Below are 17338 nucleotides of genomic sequence, written 5' to 3'. Positions count from 1 at the left end.
GCATCAGTATAGACAGCAACAGACAACTGTCCCCTCACTTACATGTGTATTCTTGCAGACCAACAGGAGACAGAAGATCAGAAGCCAAAGGCACAACACAAGAGACCCTGACTATAGCTGCACTTCACTGCAGTCCAGCAGCTACTGTCAACCAGAGCCAGAAAACACTGCATGGAAAATTCCAGCAGTAAACATATTTTACCTTTTCAATCATGTGCCTGAGTAATTTGATGAAATCTTTCTCAAAACAAAACTGTCCAAATTAGTGCTAAGTTTCGGTAGGGGGAATATCCATTCTCTATCACTTTTATTACAGTGCTTTAAGGTTGTCCTGTTTTATTTTTAGTGATGACTGCTAGGCCTTGTGCCTGGTTTATAAACTGAGCTTTCTGGTGGGAATGCAGGCACACAGTATATATATAGAATTCAGTACTCTGTGTGGTTTCAGGCATCTGCTGGGTGTCTTGAAATGAATTCCCCACAGATGGCAAGCTGCTGTGAGCTTGCTCACAGTCTGCTTAAAATGATCAGAAAAGATGAGACAGTTGAGCAGCTTGCACTGCATATCTGGAGGGCCACAACCTTTGGGAATACAGAGCGCCAGGTCCTGAGTAAAGGGGTAGAAAGAGAGAAAATGAAAAGGGGTTGACCCATATCATGTGGGGCCCTTTCAGTCTCTGCAGTTACCTGAATAAAATGGCAAGTATCACAGACTGCTCCAAGTTGAAGACACCTCCGGCAATGAGGTGTTTTTTTTTTCCTAGACTTCCATTATAAAGCTGAACTACCCACACAGCTCTGCTATGGCAGTAACCTTTAAACAGTTTCAACCATCTTCCTCAGCAGCCTCCCACCCCCTCCTTCTCATGGCTCTGTATGAAGTTGCCCCTGAATGCCTATCTTGGGGTGGGGGTCTCCCAGGGTAACCTCACAATGTGTGGCATAGTGACCCCTGGGCTGTCTAGTACACACCTCACATAACTGCGCACGGTGAGTCTCTAACACTCCCTCTGTGAATCTGCAGAGGTTTGCACCTGCCGCTTCTCTCCTCTCACGTGGAAGAACAAGGTAGCATGAGCAGCACCCAGAAGAGGAAAAAAAACACAGGAGCTTTGATGTCATTCTTATAAATAAAATAAATTACTATACAAGGCCAGATAATTATGACAGCTTAGACACCAGACTGTAACTATGTACAGTCACTGAGATCAGATGAAGAACTGCAGCCCAGCTGGCTCATTGTACCAGGAGCTCCCACAGCCAATAGAATAATTATAGCAGAGGCACTAGATCTACTGGGTGATTACCATGCAGTTCTGGAATCCAAAGCAATAATAACAGGGTTCCAAATACAGACACTGGGTAATAACTGGAGACATGGTGATGGTCACAACTCAGAGGGATGTTCCTGAAACATCAGGCTTTGAGATGCTCAGGATAGCCCCACCAGTCACCTAGCCTCAGAAGTCCCCAAAAGTTGATTGATTCTCCACCCCACCCACTTTTTTATTTAGTTCTTGGAATTGAACTTAGCTCCTTATACATAATATCAAGAACTCTAACATTGAGCCATGTCCCTCACTTCTCACAGATGGATTCTAGGCAGGTGTTCTACCACTGAGCCACACCTTTTATTTCCCTTCCCCCATCAGCACAAGTCTCTTCCTCACACTCATGTCCTTTGCTTTGTTTTGTGACCCACTGAGTTTAACCAGGGCTGTGTGACCATGGGTTTAAAACTATTTGCTAGAACTTGATGGACTCACTAGTGGGTATACAGTTAAAGGCAATGATACTCACTACCCACCCCCATCTGTCAGTAACCAATAGTTGAGCAGAGAAAGATAAACCATCACAAGCTCCTTCTTCATCCACAACTGACTGATGACAGGCCCAGTCTTGTACAAGGCCCAGTGCAGGTGACCATGGCTGCTGAGAGGTCATGATTACAAGGGCTGTGTCCTGCTGGGAAGGTGGTGTTTCACAGCTTTTCTCCCTGTCATCTATGATCAAGCCTTAGAACTAGAGTTTTGATACTAAAAGATAGCTTGGTGCCATGACAATTTAGCTCCTTTGATTGTATTGCTGAATAGTATTCTATTGTATGAGCGTGCCAGTGTTTAACAATGTGCCCACTGAAAAACACCATGCTATTTAAAAAAAAAAAACAAACCTCTAATCAAGAACCTATAGCTAGAAAGTTCATAGGCAATAGTGGAGAACCTACTATTATTCTGCTAAATTGTCATAGCATTAAGCTGACTTTTTTTATGTTATAGTATGACTTACCATTATATCCATAGATTGGTGCATCTCTCAGAGAAGGTTCTCTCCAGTAGATGGGGATTAACACAAGGACCCACAGCTTGTCAAAGCTCAGAAAATAAGAGACCGTGGAGTTCTCAGCCCTATGTGGCATGTCACACTCTGAACACATGGCCCAGAGGCCATCACACAAGAGGGCCAGAAAGATTTTAAGATCCAAAGATAGTGGATGACACAAGGAAACAGTGTTTTACAGAACAATAGGACAGATGCACGTATGAACTCAGTGATTGTTACAGCATGCACCAGAACTGCACAAGCTCAAGCCAGATGAAAGACCAGCATGGAGCAGGGAGATGGGCATAAAATCACACCACCAGATAAGGCTCCATTGGCAACTGATAGCTACTTGGAGAAGGAGAGTCAATTTTCTCTAAGAATGTGGCCCTGTCTGGATTGACTGTCACTGACCTGCAAAGACACCTGAATACCACCTGAGTGAAGGCTGGGGGGAAAGAGAACAGGGCGAAAGAAAGAAGGACACCAAGTCTAGGTTCTGATCAAGATGTCATTTACTGAATGTCAAGTTAACACTTAAACAGCAGGAAAGTACAAGCAGTTTCTCACGGAGGCAACTTTACTTAGCCAAAACATACGAGGGCTCACTCAAGGTTACACAGAACCTGCTGTCTGGTTACCATGGTTGCACAGAATTTATTATCTAGTTCTCAGGGTCAGAGCCCTCTGCTGTAGAACTGCCAGGGTCAGTCTCTGAGACACCGAGCTTTAGATTAGAGCCAGGGCCAAGAGGCCAAATTCCACTGCTCAGATACGCACTCCAATTTGGCCATTAACTCCACATAGGCTGCCACAGTTGACTCACACCAGTAGATAGCCACACAGCCAAGAATACGGGGGTAGCACCAATGGGAATCCGTGGTTTTCCTAAAAATGAATGAGGACACAGAGTTGGCTTGGAACGGAATACTGTGCATCTGGCAATGGAAGAGGAGTGAATATAATCAGAATGTTATGTATAAAATTCTCAAAGAATTGCTAAAAGTGGTTTTTAGAGAAGAATTCACAGTTATGGGATTGCAGGGCCTCCCAACTTTGTCTTCCTGGTGAACTTTCATTATTGTCACTTGGCTAAGGTCCTTTGCTCTGCTGAGATGGAAAGCATGAACAGCAAGGGCAGCTCCCTTAGCATCAGGTCCCGCTGATCGTCCCTCGCCTGGACACCTCTCAGCAGCACTCAGCAGCAGTGTTCCATGGCCACAGCTGTGGGAGGAACACCGAGGCTCTCTGGCCTCTCAGTGGTTGGCTCTTCCTTCTCTGACCTCTGATACCTGTTGAGTGTGCCTGAGCCTGGCATCCCTAGAAGCCTTCTGCTTTTTGTATTACCAATCTAACTCACTTTATGCACTAGAAAGACCACAGTGGGCAATGCAGTCATTTGCAGGAGGCTTTATTGTGGCCCAGGCTGCATGAACATGCATGACAGAATGCAGAGAATCAAAGTGTTAATTAGTCGTTGTAATGCCCTGACAATTTTATGTATTTTTAAGATATATGTGCTCATACTTATGAATAGTTTCACTGCTCTAAAAATCCTCTCATCCAACTCATCCTTTTCTCATCCAGCTCCTAGAAAACACCATTTATGGTCTCTATAGTTTTGTGTTTTCCAGAATGTCATAAAGTTGACATTTAACATTTTCATATTCACTTCTTGCACTTAACAATATATGTGTATGATTCCTCTATGTCTTTTTATGACTTTAAAGCTCATTTTCCTTACTCCTGAATATATACTATCAAGAATGAATGCTACCTGAACAAGACCTGCACAAAAACAACACCAGTTGATATGCCAAAGTGAACAGGGAAATCTCACAAGGCCCTAACTACAGAGGCAGAGCTACAAACAACCAATGGCTTCTGAGAGCAGGAGAATTAGTCTTCTCCAAGAACAAGTCCCTGATAGGTCATCCAGTCACAAATGAGCAATACTATATGTATGTGTGCATATATGTGTGAATGCATATGTATATGTAAACATAATTAAAGGCAAGGCCATAATTTTGAAAGTGTTGGGAACATGAGAGGAGTAGGAGAGGGGGGAGGAGCAGTAGAAATGATGTAAATGTATGAGATTCTTAAAAAATAAAGAATTAAATAAAAAGAAAAATGTCCAGACAAAAGCAACTTAAGGAAGAAAAAGGTTTATATTGGTTTATGGATCCAGAGGGATAGAGTCCCTCATATAGGGAAGCAATGGAAACAGGCAAAGCTAGACATGGTAGCAGGAGTAGAAAATGGGCTGGTTACATTTTTTATGGTCACACAGGAAGCCCAGAGAGAGAGAGAGAGAGAAACAGACAGACAGACAGAGACAGAGACAGAGCAAAAGAGATCTCCACAAGGAGAGCAACAGAACCAGAAAATTTGAACACAGAGGTCTTTCCAGAGACTCATACTCCAACCAAGTATCATGCATGAAGATAACCTAGAACCCCTGCACAGATGTAGCCCATGGCAGTTCAGTGTCCAAGTGGGTTCCATAATAATGGGAAGAGGGACTGCCTCTGACATAATCTGATTGGCCTGCTCTTTGATCACCTCCCCTGAAGGGGGAGCAGCCTTACCAGGCCACAGAAGATGACAATGCAGCCACTCCTGATGTGATCTGATAGACTAAGATCAGAAGGAAGGAGAGGGAGACCTCCCCTATCAGTGGACTTGGGGAGGGGCATGCGTGAAGAAGGGGGAGGGAGGGTGGGATTAGGAGGGGAGGAGGGAGGGGTTTATGGGGGGATACAAAGTGAATAAACTGTAATTAATAAAATTTAAAAGTAAGAAAAAAACATTTAAACTGTAAAAAAAAAGAGAGAGAGAGAGAGAGATCAGGAAGTAAGGTGAGGCTATAAAAACCCTCAAAGCCCCTCCTGTACAGACAGACAGAAATGGAGCAAGAGAGATCAGGAAGTAAGGTAAGGTTATAAACCCTCAGAGCCCCTCCCTCAGCAATGTACTTCCTCCAGCAAGTTTCCACTTCCTGAAGGTTCCATAACCTCTTCAAACAGCACTACCACTTAGGGACCAACTGTTCAAATACATGAACCTGTGTGGGGGTGGGCATTTTTCATTCAAGCCACAGCCAGGGAAGTCTCCCAGACTTCTCTGAGAACAGTGAGAGAAACACTGCTTTTATATTCAGTCAAGAATGCACAGTAGCTGCCATGGGTTGGAGCTGTTCCTCCCTGACCAGAGTAACAGAGCTGTGAAAGGACAGGAGTGGTCACTGACAGAGTCGCAGGGAGCACCTACTGGCAAGACCGCCTAAGAGCTTTCTTAAACTGTCATGGCTTAAGTAGAGTTTTCCAAAGCAGAGATGTTGTTGGACCGGTAGCCACAATGACATTTGAAGTCTCCTATAGAAGGAACCAAATACCTTGGTTGACTGTCTGATCTGAAGTCTCTCCCAGGTGTCAGTGGCTGGATTGGTGCCTCTTTTAGCAGCCACAGGGTATTTAAAGCAGTCATAACAGTCACTGTGATGGCTGAGGAAGCAGAAGCTTGACTGACAGCTCCCATGGCTCTCCAGGGAGTGGCCGTCTACCTCCAGTGAACCTTCAAACATAGCAGCAGTGTCACTCACAGACATGCTGGGTGCTGAACTTAGCAACCAACAAGATAGCTGTCATGATTCTCAACCGGCCTTTGCCACTGTCTTCCCTGGGACAGCCACCCATGCTGCTCCCAGGAAGGTGCTGATATGTGTAAGCACAAGGGAAATGTCTAGATATGTGTCAATCAAGTAGCTATATTGCTGGAACCTAGGGGGAAACATTATGGCAGGCTGGCTGAAATGGTCTCATATGGAAGTTACTAGTCATCTTCAGTGAACTTTATCTAAGAACGCTTAACCTCCAACTGGTAGCCTAGGGAGGGCTGAGTTCTCCAGATCAGTCTTAATTCCTGGCAGTTCTTTTTTTTCCTTTCCTCTCAGTCTGCTGGACCCTGTGTTCAGAAATGATGGATGTGAAGATAAATCTTCCTAATTTGGCTTTTGGTGCAGAGAAAATCCATTTTTTCTTTCTTTTTTCACTTCTTATTATTTATTTATTTATATCTTATACAGGGTCTCACTATATAGCTCTGGTTGTCCTGAAACTCACCATGTAGACCAGACTGTCCTCAAACTCAGAGACCTGCCAGCCTCTGCCTGCCAAGTTCTACTACACCTGACTCCATTTCTAGTTTTTAAAAATTACATGTATTTGATGTGTGTGTGTGTACATGTACATACCATGCTTGTGGACCTGTGGGAGTCAGTTTTCTCCTCACCATGTGGGTCTTGAGATCAAACTCAGGTCTTGGTTCAATGCCAAGCACATTTCCCCACTGGCTTATATGTTTGAATGCCTGGTCCCCAGTTAGTAGAACTGTTTTGGAAGGATTAGGAGTTGTGTCCTTGATAGAGGAGGTGTGATACTGGGGGACAGGAGTAGGCTTTGGGGCTTCAAAAGCCCACCAGAGGCCCAGTGTTTCTCTATTTGCCTGTTGCCTGTGGATCAGCATGTAGGCTCTCAATATTTCCAGTATTATGCCTGTGTAGTGGTTTGAATAGGTATGGCCCCCATAGGTGTTTGTGTTTGAATGCTTGGTCCATAGGGAGTAACATTGTTGGAGTAGGTGTGGCCTTCTTGGAGGAAGTATGACTCTGTGGAGGGCAGGCTTTGAGGTTTCCTATGTCAAGATATGCCCAATGTAGCACACAGTCTCCTTCTGCTACCTTCAGACCAAGATGTAGAACTCTCAGCTCCTTCTCCAGCACCATGTCTGCCTGCATTCTGTCATACTCCTTGCCATAATGATCATGAACTAAACCTCTGAAACTTTAAGCCAGTTCCAATTAAATGTTTTCCTTTATAAGAGTTGCCATGGTCATGGTGTCTCTTCACAGCAATAATACCCTAGCTACGACAGCCTGCCTGTCTGCTGCCATTTTCACCACTATGATAATAATGGACTAACCCTCCGAAGCTGTAAGCAATGCCCCAGTTAAATGTTTACCTGGTCATGGTGTCTTTTCACAGCAATAGAACAGTAACTAAGACACCTACTAAGCCATCTCACCAGCCTGTGGCAAACTGAGCTGTGGTTAAGCACAGCTCAGGCCCCAAAAGTGGGGAAGAGGCTCCAGAGTACACAGTGGAATCACAAACATGAGGTTTCACTGCACACTTTAACAAGTCAGACACAGTCCTAGCTGACATCATAGACAGTACTGTTTCTTTCACTGCAGTAGATTTTGGGTTGCATAAAGATGACTCATTCTAGATACAGCCTGGCCATACCTGAGAGATGTGAAACAGTTCACCATGTTTGGAGACTTGCAGAGCAGCTTCCATGAGGACCTCACCATAACCCTTCTATGTCAGTCCAGCAAGCAGCTTTCATGCAAGCCAGTTGTATCCCACAACCTAGCGATGTCCTGGTTAAAGCATCCCTTCCACAGTCCAGCAACCCTACTCTTGGGTGTGTACCTGAAGAAAATGAAGCCAGTGTGTCAAAGAGACATCTCATGTACACTCCAGCATTGTTCACAGTAGCCAAGAGGTGGAGTCAACCTAAGTGCCTGGCCTTGCTGATTAACTTGACTAGGATCATCTGGGAAGAGATAACCTCAAATTGAAAAAAATGACTCTGTCAGACTGGCCTGTAGCAAAGTTTGTGGGCGTTTTTTTACAATTAATGATTGGTGTGAATGGTCCCAAACCACTGTGGGCAGTGGCACCCCTGAACAGGTGATCCTGGGTTGTATAAGCAAGTCATGGGGAGCAAGCCAATAAGCAGCATTACTCCATAGCCCCTGCTTTAGTTCCTGACTCTAAGTTCCTGCCATGCTTGATTTCTTCTTGGCTTCCCTCAATGATGGACTATAATCAGGATATGTAGGCCAAATGGATCCTTTCCTCTCCAAGTTGCTTTGGTCATTGTTTTTATCACAGCAACAGAGCCTGACCAGGGCAGTGCACTCTGTAAATGAATGGATAAAGAAAACGTAGTACGCATACATAATGAAGTACTATTCAGCCACAGAAAGGAGGAATTCATAAGACTGCAGAGAGCTCAATAGTTAAGAGTACTTGCTGCTCAGCCATGAGGACTGGAGTTTGGATCTTAGCATCCATATGACAAGCCAGGTGTCCAGCATATAGTTGTTAACGCTAGCTCTGAGTGTTCTGATGCCCTCTTCTGGCCTCTGCACAAAGGAACAGATATACAGACAGTATTTACGTATGTATGCCTATATCCTCATATAAATGCATACTCATGCATAAATAAATAACGTAAAACTTTTACATGAAAATTAAAAACAAGGAAATTTTGCTTTTTGTGGCAACATAGATAAATTCTGAGGATATGTGAAATATGTCAAGCCACATAATAACTGGAATCTCAAAAACTGAGCTCAGGGGAAGAATAGAAAGTGTCAGAAGATGAAGCAATTGGTGGAAGGGGGTATGGTGTGGTGCTGTTGAAGAGATACATGATTACTGTTATATGAAGGGTCCAGATTATGTTAACATAGAATGACAGAATAACATAGACTGTCTGGAGCCAAGAGTGGTGAACAAGGTTAAGGGGAGAGAGAAATTAAGAATGAGTGCTAACAGTTGTTAAGTTTTCTTTCTTGGGTTATTAAAATATCCAGAGATTCATTGTGGCGATGGCAAATCAATTCTGTGAACACGGTAAGAGCAGTTGGCTTGTGTTCTTTAAATTAGGTAACTGAAAACCAAAATGATGGTTCAGCAGTCAAGAGCACTTACTGCTCTTGAAGAAGACCTAGGTTTGTTTCCCAGCACACATGTGGTGGCTCACAACCTTCTGTAACTCCAGTTCCAGAAGATCTGACACCCTTTTCTGGCCTCTACAGACTCCTGCACATACTCACATTCAGGAACACACACGTAACACATAAAATGATGATAAATAAATAAGTCAAACAGCCTAGCAGCATAGTAAGACCAATAAAACAAATCTGTTATAGGCCAGCAGGATGGCTCAGTGGGTAGGGAGCTTGCCTCCAAGCCTGACAACCTGAGCTCAATCCCTGGTTCCTATATGCTGGAAAAAGAGAATTTGCCCTTTGACCTTCGTGTGTATGCTCTGGGACATATGTGCCTTCTCCTCGTGCACACACACAAAATAAATGTAATAAAAATATCTGTCTGAGGAAACAAGAATTTTGTAAAGGGCTGAGGCTGGTGTGGTGGCACATTTTTGTATGCAATCTCAGCATTTTGGAGGTAGAGGCAGGAAACCAAGACTTCCAGGTCATCCTTAGCTACATAATTAATTTGAGGTTGGCTTGAGCTATATGAGACCCTGTCTCGAGGGAGAAAAATGATTGCAAAAATGTTAGGCAATCTAAGTAAAGGCTAGAAAATCAAGCTCTGAGGCGAGGCTTGGCTGTTTACTCAGGAGTATTGGGTGGATGGATTTCCAAGATTTGAGCAGCACCCGAGCTACAGAGTGAGACGCTGCTGCACCACTCCACCATTCCTACTCAAAATTACACCAAGGAAGCAAGACAAAGAACATTGAGGCAAGTTTGGAGCAGTTGGGACATCCTAGTGTGAAAGATGTCCTTGTTTAGGGCTGGGGTGTAACTCAAATGCTAGAGTCCTTGCCTGGCATACACTAAGCCTTGGGTTTCATCCCCAGTACCACCTAAACCAGGTATGTGGCACATACAGGTAATCCCAGCACTATAGAGTTAAGGGAAGGAGGGGCAGCAGTTCAAGGTCAGCCTGAACTCATGAAACCATGAGGCACTACCTCAAGGAAAAAAAGGAAGGAAGGAAGGAAGGAAGGAAGGAAGGAAGGAAGGAAGGAAGGAAAAAAGGGAGGGAGGGAGAGAGGAAAGAAAGGGAGAGAAGGAAGGGGGAAGTCGGGAAGGAAGGAGGAGGAAGGGAAAGAAGGGTGAACTTGGTACATGACCAGTCCTTGTACTTCTGCCTTAACTCTCCTCAGAGAAATCCCAGGAAGGACCATAAGAGAGGTGGAGCCCAGAACTAATTCTAAACAAAACTCAGTAGGTGGTACCAGTGGGCAAGCAAGTACTTTGGCTTCCATAAAAGGAGGCAAAGCAAGACTTCCCACCAAGCCCCAGATGGATGGAAACTTCTTTCCATGCATAGAGCTGAAGATGACAACCATGATTGGTCCCTCTGCACACCAGCCAAGGTGATACGTTAAATAAACCTCCTGTAGCTCCTGCCTGCCCACACACTTACTGCCAGATGCCCAGGGAAGAGTTTTTGTTTTGTTTTGTTTTGTTTTGTTTGTAACTAAGAGATTGACAGAACTGTGGGTGAGAAGGTTGAGCTCCTCAACAATTTAATATGCAAATTTTTCAGACCTAAAGGTTGAAAAAAATTTGACAATGACTATTCATATCCTGCTTGAGGTCTTCCAATAGCATCTTACCCTGCATGGTATTTAAAATACAGCATCTTTAGTAATTCTTTGAGAATTTCATACTTTCACACAAAGTATTTTGATCTTCCTCTAACTCCTCTTAGATCCATCCTTCACCCCTTCTAACTTTGAATCCTCTTGCTTTGTTTTTAATGATCCTCAGAGCCCAATTTGTGCCACTCATATATCAGTACAGAGTCATACACAGGAGCTTAAGGAACTGACTAGGGGCCACACCCTTAAAGGAAGCTGACTCTCCCTCTTCTGGAAGCTATTAGTTCTCAACAGCTCCTCAGCTAGGGAGAGTGCCTGGTGATCCCCTCCCATCTCCATGCTGGAACATCAACTGTGTGTGTATCCACAGCCCCTGTCGAGTTCATAGATACCGTAGTCCTATTGTACCCAGAAGACACTGTTTTGCTCACATCCTCACTATCCTCTGGCTCTTAGAATCTCTGTCTCCTCTTCAATGATGACAATCCTTTGGGCTTGGAGGATGAATTTGATGGTGACATCCTATTTTTGGCTGACCATTCTGTACTTACTTATTCAGTTGAGATTTTTCTGCCTTAACTGCCATCCATTACACAAATAAACTTTTCTGCTGAGGTCTGAGAGACACACTAATCATTGGATATAGAAATGGAAGTTTAGAGGGCAGTTTGAGAGATACTATGTCCATGTCTCACTTATGGTCTCTATTGCTGTGATAAAATGCCTTGATCAAAATCAACTTGAAGAAAAGGGAAGTTTGTTTTAATCCTACACTTTCGAGTAACAAGCTTTCAATAAGGGAGATCAAGACAGAAACTGAAGCATGGAAGAAGCTGTTTAGTGGCTTGCTCCTTATGGCTCACTGTGCCTGTTTTCTTATACAAATCAGGTTCACTTGGCCAGAGGTGGCACTGGCTACAGTTATATGGGCCCTCCCATGTTAGTCACTAATCAAGACAATTCTCCACAGGTTTGCATAAAGGCCAATACTATGGAAGTATTTTCTTAATTAAGATTCCTCCTCTAGGGGGCTGGAGAGATGGCTCAGAGGTTAAGAACACTTGCTGTTCTTCCAAAAGTCCTGAGTTCAATTCCCAACAACTACACTGTAGCTCATAATGGTCTATAGTAAGATCTGGTATACAGGCAGAATGTTGTATGAATAATAAATAAATCTTTTTTTTTAAAAAAAGAGTCTCTCCTCCAAGCTATGTCTAGGTTTGTGTGTCAAGTTGACACAAACCAAGCCAATACAATCCAGTTAGCAGAATAATAGTATCAGGGCCTGTGAGCTCTCTGACAGATTCCTGGCCAGATTGACAGTACCAGGTACGAGCTTCCTTCCATGAATATTGTGGCTTACTTACATGTATGAATGCATATTTGGTTTTCTCTTAGAAAAATGCTCAGCTCTGAAACTTCTGGGTCCTAGGGAAAAATTGCAATTTCATTTCTCTGGATATAACTCCTATATTTAGTCATGCAGTATCGTTGTTGTATTGCTGTTGATTATTGTTATTTTTCAAGTTTGAGACCAAATTCACAAAACATGAAACTAACCACTGACTATTTTTAAATTTTCTTTAACATCAACTTATTGTATAGTGGGGAGGGGAGAGAGGGCATAACATATGAGCATCAGAGAACAACCTGAGTTGAGACAGTGTCTTTCAAGAATTGAACTAAGGCTCTTTATTAGTCTGTTTGGCCTTAGTGGCAGAAAGAAGATGACGAAAAGAATATCCTCCTTTGGAAAGCGTGGCATTAAGATGCCCGTGTCATGCCACCACTGTGGCTCTAAGGCCCACCACCTTCAGAAGTCAACCTGTGGCAAGTATGGCCACCCTGCCAAGTGCCAGAGGAAGTATAACTGGAGTGCCAGGTCTAAGAGATGAAACACTACGAGGACCAGGCAGATGAAACACCTACAAATTGTCTATCTCAGGTTCAGACATGGATTCCATGAAGGAACAACGCCTAAACCCAAGAGGGTAGCTGTTGCAGCACTGGTTCATCTCGAGGATTTCAGTCAGGCAGAAAATAAAGGCTCTGGTTTCAAAGACAGAAAGAAAAAAGAACTTAACTAAGGTTGTCAGGGTTGTCAGCAAGTGCCTTAACTCACTGACCTACCACTGACTATTTTAAGATGTGTAATTTAGTGGGTATATTCATATACAACCTAAGACAAAGTTATCACCCTGAAAGGAGATTCCATCCCATTAAGCAATCATTCCCTGAGTCCCTGGCCAGCAGCTCTGAAAATCAGTGACCTGCTTATGTTGGCATAGATTCTGATACACATGGACTCATATGCTCTGTGACTGTATGTGTCTGCATTCTCTCACTCATCACATCCATGCGTGTCCCAGACGTCAGTACTTCATCCATTTCTTGCTGAGTAACATTCATTTCTGTGGGATGCTAGGATGGAACCCAAAACCTCACATATGCGAGCTAGGTAAGTGCTCTACCACTGAGCCACACTCCTATCACCTCACTGGGAATTCTAAGCAAGTGCTTTATCACTGAGCCCCATTCCTATTGTTTTGAGACAGGCTTTCACTAAGTTTCCTAGGCAGATCTTCAGATCACTCTGGAGCTCAATCCAGCTTTGAACTTATATCCCCTCCTCTCTCAATATTTTGAATAGTTGAGCTGACAGGTCTGTACCAACAGACTGGACTGAATAATACTCCATTGAATGATCACAGCACTTTTTGATTACTCTTTCATCCATTGATGGATAGCCTCTAATAATCTTCCAACTTCTTTGGGGAACCCATGAGTTGCAGGATTTAGCTGTGGGCCCACATATCTGGCCCTCAAACCCTAGCTCTGCTGCCCCTTATTTGTATGATGGTGGCCAGATGGCTCACCTTCTCTGAACATCTGCTTTCTCAAATACAGAATGGCAATAATGATTGTGTTTGACTCACAAAATAGGTGTGAGGTTGAGAGGGTAGATCTGTGTTGAGTGTCTGTGGCAATGGAGTGACCATTAACTCTTTTCAGTGGAAGAAGGCTGATGTGTTTATACAGCCAAGCCACAAATGCACTGGGAGGGAGTCAAGTTTAAACTCACACTCAGGTCCCACAGATAGACCTACTGTCTCACCACCACCTTCTCCTCCTCTTCCTCCTCCCTCTCCCTCTTCTTCTCCTCCTCTTCCTCCTCCTCTTTTTCTTCTTGTAGAAGTCCCCTACCCCTCAGAAACACCCCAGAAGCCATAATAATAGTAACAGCAACTGAAGAAATGTGGCCATTGTGGTGGTTTGATAGGAACGGCCCCCAAAGACCCATGTGGTTGAACACTCGATCATAGGGAGTGGCACGATTAGGAGATGTGGCCTCATCAGAAGAAGTGCGTCATGCTGGAGAGGATGTGGAGAAAGGGAAACCCTCTTCCACTGCTGGTGGGAGGGAAAACTTGAACAACCACTTAGGAAATTAATCTGGTGCTTTCTCAGAAAATTGGGAATAGCACTACCTCAGGATCCAACTATACCACTCCTGAGCATACACCCAAAAGATGCCCTACCATTCAGCAAAGACATTTGCTCAACCATGTTTGTAGCAACTTTATTTGTAATAGCCAGAATCTGGAAACAACCTAGATGTCCCTCAATGGAGGAATGGATACAGAAATTGTGGTACATCTACCCAATAGAATAGTACTCAGTTATTAAAAACAAGGAAAACATGAAATTTGTAGGTCAATGGTGGGAACTAGAAAAGATCATCCTGAGTGAGATAATCCAGAAACAGAAAGACAAGCATGGTATATACTCACTTATAAGTGGATATTAGCCGTATAATATAGGATAGCCATCTACAGAACTAAAGAAGCTAAACAGCAAGGAAGACCCTAGGGAGGATGCTTAAATCTCTTTCTGAACGGCAAACAGGATAGACACCAGAAGCTGTGGAAAAGACAAAACAGAATGGGAGTCTACTATAGAGGGTCCTCTGAAATGATTCACCCAACAGGAGATTGAAGCAGATGCTGAGACTCATGGCCAATATTTGGGCAGAGGAGTCTTATGGAGGAAGAAAGGGGTGGGAGTAGAGGGACATGGGACAGGAGCCCCACAAGGATACCAACAAAACTAAAAGATCTGAGCCCAGGGAGTTCTGCAGAGACTGATGATCCATCAACGGAGGACCATGCATGGAGAAGACTTAGACCCCCTGCTCAGATGAGGCCAATAGGTAGCTTAGTCTCCATGTGGATCTTTGAGTGAGGGGATCAGGGGCTGCCTCTATCATGAACTCAGTTGTCTGCTCTTTGATCACTTGCCCCTGATGATGCAGCCTTGCCAGGCCACCGAGGAAGAGGATCCAGGCATTCCTGATGAGACTTGATAAGCTATGGGCAGATGACAATAGTGGAGACTAGGAGTGGACTAGGAGAAGGGGAAAAAGGAAGAGGGAGGGACGGTGGGACGGGGTGAGTTGAGGGAGGGGGCTTCAATCAGGATATATAATGAATAAATTGTGAAGAAAAAATTAAAAAAAAAATTAATTAATTAGTTAAAAAAAGAAATGTGTCACAGTGAAGGCTTTGAGGTCAGCTACACCCAATGTGAGGCATAGTCTCCTTCCGCTGCCTTCAGATCAAGACATAGAAATCTCGGTTCCTTCTACAGCACCGTGTCTACCTGCACTCTGTCTGGTTTCTCACCATGATGATAATAAACTAAACCTCTGAAACTGTAATCCAGCTTTAATTAAAAAAAATTTTTTTAAATAAGAGTTGCTGTGATCAGAGTGTCTCTTTACAACAATGAAACCCTACCTCAGACAGCCATCATGGCAGGAAAAAGTAAGAATGATAAAACACACACACTAGATTATTACCCAGTCACACACCAAAAAAAAAAAAAAAAAAAAAAAAAAAAAAAAATATCCATATTTTAATTAATTAATAAATTAAAAAAAAAAAAAAAAAAAAAAAAAAAGGACTGATATATCCATGTTTGAATTTACTTCTCTGTTGCTGTCAGCCAGCTGTCTTGGGATAAGACTGAGATGTTCATGCTGACTAAAAACAGCTTGGGAAGAAAGGGTTTGTTTGATTTACAAACTGAAGTCCATCATGGAGGAAAGCCAGGGAAGGAACTCAAGTGGGAACTCGGAGGCAGAAGCTGAAGCAGAGAACATGGAGGAACACTTACTGGCTTGCTCTCCATGGCATACTTTTGTATACACCCAAGAACCAACTGCACAGGGATGGCATTCCCTTCACATCGATCAGCAATCAAGCAAATGTCCCCAGAGACATGCACACAGACCATTCTGATGAACACTATTTCTTTGTTGCAGTTCCCTCTTTCCAGGTGTCTATATTTTGTATCAGTTTGACAAAAACTAAACAGTCTCCAATTATTGGAGGATCCTTGAAAATATTTTGCCTTGTGATTAGAAAGCAGACATCACAGGGGATGTTTAGCATGATTCCAATCAATATGAAACACTCAGAAAATAAATCCAGGGTCAGAAAGCAGATTAACTGGGGACAGAAGGGGTGGGGAGTTACTTCTTTAGGGCACAGAGTTGTCTGTGAGTCTGGAGAGATGCTCTTACCAAGGAGTGTGAGAACCCGAGTTCAGATCTATAAAATCCATAGAAACTGGGTAAAGTAGCATGTGTCTGTGATCCAGGCACCCCTACAGCAGGGTAGGAGGTGCAAGCCAGAGAATCCCTAAAAGCCTGTGGGTCACCCAGCCTGGTGACACAGCAGCAAGGACACCCTGCCTCAAACAAGGGAGAAGGTAAGGATCAACACCAAAGGTTGTCCTCTGCCCCAACATGTGTGTTGTAACAAGCACTCTCACGCTCAAAAGCATGCACATCACACACACACAGAGAATTATAATAATGTGTATCTGTGCGTGTAAAAATCAGAGGATAACTTTTAGGAGTTGGTTCTCTGTTTCCAATTTTTTGGAAGCATGGTCTCTCTTGTGTCTGTCATGCTGCATATTCCAGCCTAGTTGTTTCACAAGTTTACAAGTGACTGAATTGAACCCGGGTCATTTGGAGGTGCACCGAGTGCCCCTAACCACAAAGCCATCTCTCCAGACCCCTTATCTTTATTTAAAAAAAAATATTTTTGTTGTTTTGAGACAGAGTCTCTCTACATAGTCCTGAATGTCCTGGAGACTAGGCTGGCCTTGACTGCATAACTCTGCCTGTCTTCTTGCTGTAGGAAACTAGGATTTCACATGCATCCCACCATAACATCTGGCTTTTTTAATACAGGTTCTAGGCATCCAACTCCAGTCTTCAGGCTTGCAAGGAAAGTGCTTTTACCCACTGAGCCATTTACTGGTCATGAACAATACTTAGGAAGTGGCAATGCTAGCAAAAAGTTTGTATAAAGTCCTAACCCCACACAGCTTCCTGACCCTGCTTATGAACCTACTTGCAAACTTCCCCTGATGAAGGGACTTGGGCTTTCCTGTCCCTTCTTTGTCCAAATCATCTCTGGTGTGGCTTTCTCTCACTCTCTGTTGGCTTCTGACCAATCTTTCTTTCTTTCTTTCTTTCTTTCTTTCTTTCTTTCTTTCTTTCTTTCTTTCT

At 43.5% G+C, this 17338-nt stretch overlaps 1 pseudogene; it reads left to right on the top strand.

Annotated features, from left to right (window-relative positions):
- Nucleotides 1-12482: 12482 nt before the first annotated feature.
- On the top strand, nt 12483-12842 carry LOC129667900 (60S ribosomal protein L37-like; annotated as a pseudogene).
- Nucleotides 12843-17338: the final 4496 nt, after the last annotated feature.

The sequence above is a fragment of the Psammomys obesus genome, unplaced genomic scaffold (assembly GCF_907164565.1).
Source record: "Psammomys obesus unplaced genomic scaffold, mPsaObe1.curated_primary_1811, whole genome shotgun sequence".
Taxonomy (NCBI): domain Eukaryota; kingdom Metazoa; phylum Chordata; class Mammalia; order Rodentia; family Muridae; genus Psammomys; species Psammomys obesus.
This window is presented reverse-complemented; position numbering and strand designations above follow the sequence as displayed.